At 42.5% G+C, this 2,131-nt stretch overlaps 1 protein-coding gene across 3 annotated transcripts in view; it reads left to right on the top strand.

The window, feature by feature from the left end:
- The window catches only part of SHQ1 (SHQ1, H/ACA ribonucleoprotein assembly factor), a 111,408-nt gene that overhangs the window by 95,186 nt on the left and 14,091 nt on the right, over window positions 1-2,131 (top strand). The gene's annotated exons all lie outside the window — the stretch shown is intronic.

The following is a 2,131-nucleotide window of genomic DNA, read 5'->3' as shown; positions in this document are numbered from 1 at the left end:
TGCATAACGCAGTCAACACGCCAACACTTGAGTAGTTTGTCTTAGTACTGTGAAAGCAGTATAGCACACATACTTTACATTTTGTAGCCAAAGAAAAATTAGCATTTAGAACAAACATCCAAAGAAAACATATGAAGTCACTTGACCTTGTCTTTTTTTCTGAGTATGCCAGGAAATTTTGAAAGCAGTTATTTTTTATTCTGCTTTCAAAATGGGACAGTGAAGTTAAAGGAGATGCCATTTGAAAGTTTACCCAGGACTTCTACTTCCTTACACCTCAGAACTCTCCTCAAATGTTAAGCTCATAATAGTGAATGTCAGTGGAGGGTGAAGGGCAGAGCAACCCAGCTGGTGGTCCAAGACACCACAAGGAGGCTTCAGGTGAGTGTGCATATTGCCCCTCAGCCCTCGGGATGGCAGGTAGGATGTGGGCCAGCCTAGTGAGTTTACCCAATGCGCCATGCTGGATAGAGACAGTTTTCTGTGTGTTCCATGATACGAAACACCTTGGGAAGCATTGCTTTAACTAGACTGCTTTTGCAAGACTCTCTGAGAGCATTTTAGTTGAATTGTGAATGAGTAGGAGGCAGCATGGGAATACTTGTGGAAGAGCATTCCAGAAAGAAGGGAACAAGTACAAAGGCTGTGTGAGAATTTGTTGATGTGTCCTTGGGACAGAGAGAGGGCAGTTAGGGGTTAGCTTAGTGGCCTGGATGAGAATCATGAGAGAGCCAAGAGTGGTGGGTTCCAGGTCTTACACAGCCTTGTCTTAAGTCGGGAGTTTGGATTTTATTCTGAGTTTGGGAAGTCATTGCAGATTTTTAGCAGGGGAACATTGTGATCATAGTGTAAAAGTGTAGCATTTTGGGCTTGGGTGGGAATTAGTAACAAACTGATCTATTCCCCTCATGTTGTTATGCAAAGAAAACTTTTCTGTGCCTTGCTGTTGTTACTTTTAGTGGTGTCTTTTTTTTTTTTTTTCCCCATTTGTAAACTCAGGAGCATACTGTGCAATGCTTTCTAATTTCTGTTCTGCTCTAAAGATCTTGATCACTGATGTTCTTCTATATTCATTTCCTAAGGCTGCTGTAACAAATTACCACAGACTGGGTGGCTTAAAACCACAAACCTTTTTCTTCCTTGCATTCCTGGAGGCTAGAATTCCAAAATCAAGGTGTCATTTGGTTTGGTTCCTTCAGCAAACTCTGCAGCAGAATCTGTTCTGGTGCCTCTCTGCTGGCTTCAGCAGTTGCTGGCAACCCTAGACATCCTCTGGCATATGAGCACATCATGCCAATCTCTGCCTCCACCTTCATGGCATTCTCTGTGTCCGTGTGTCTTTACATTGTGTTTACATTGTGTTTTTTATAAGGACACCAGTTGGTGGACTGAAGGCCCACCCTAATCCAGTGTCTAATCTTGATTACATCTGCAAATACCCTGTTTCCAAAACAGGTGACATTCACAGCTTCCAGGGCTTAGGACATCAACACATCTTTGTGGGGGGACACAATTCAACCCACAGTATCTTCCTTCTACCACCAACTTTATAGTGACACCTTCTCTGTTTAGTTGACTGACCTCTACTTAGTTTAATTGAATCCAAACAGCCGTTTCATTTGAACAGTTAACAGGTCAAAATCCTACATCCTTAAACAACACTGTTTGCCCTTTTTTCACAAAACAGGTGAAATGTAGGAATGTTGTCAGAATTGTTCCAAGTCTGATGTGCCCAAATACCATGCTTCATGGAATAGTCATAGAGAAGAAAGTGGATTGGAGAGCTCTGCTTCAGCCTGCGACTTGTAGTCCCCGTTTCTCCTGTCCTTTCCTATCCTACAAAGGTGTCTTTTACTTAAGCAGATAATTGGTTTCATTCATAATTTATACTCTGCCTTGTACTAGAAATTATTTAAAGCATTTCTGTGTGTGTGTGTGTGTGTGTGTGTAAAACAAGATGGCATAATAAAGGTGAAGGTAAAAGAAGAAAATTAAAAGCAGAAACAGGCTGGACGTGGTGGCTCATGCCTATAATCCCAGCACTTTGGGAGGCTGAGGCAGACGGATCGCCTGAGGTCAGGGGTTCGAGACCAGCCTGGCCAACATGGTGAACTCCTGTCTCTACTAAAAA

Source organism: Mandrillus leucophaeus, unplaced genomic scaffold (assembly GCF_000951045.1).
Source record: "Mandrillus leucophaeus isolate KB7577 unplaced genomic scaffold, Mleu.le_1.0 Scaffold121, whole genome shotgun sequence".
NCBI lineage: Eukaryota > Metazoa > Chordata > Mammalia > Primates > Cercopithecidae > Mandrillus > Mandrillus leucophaeus.
This window is presented reverse-complemented; position numbering and strand designations above follow the sequence as displayed.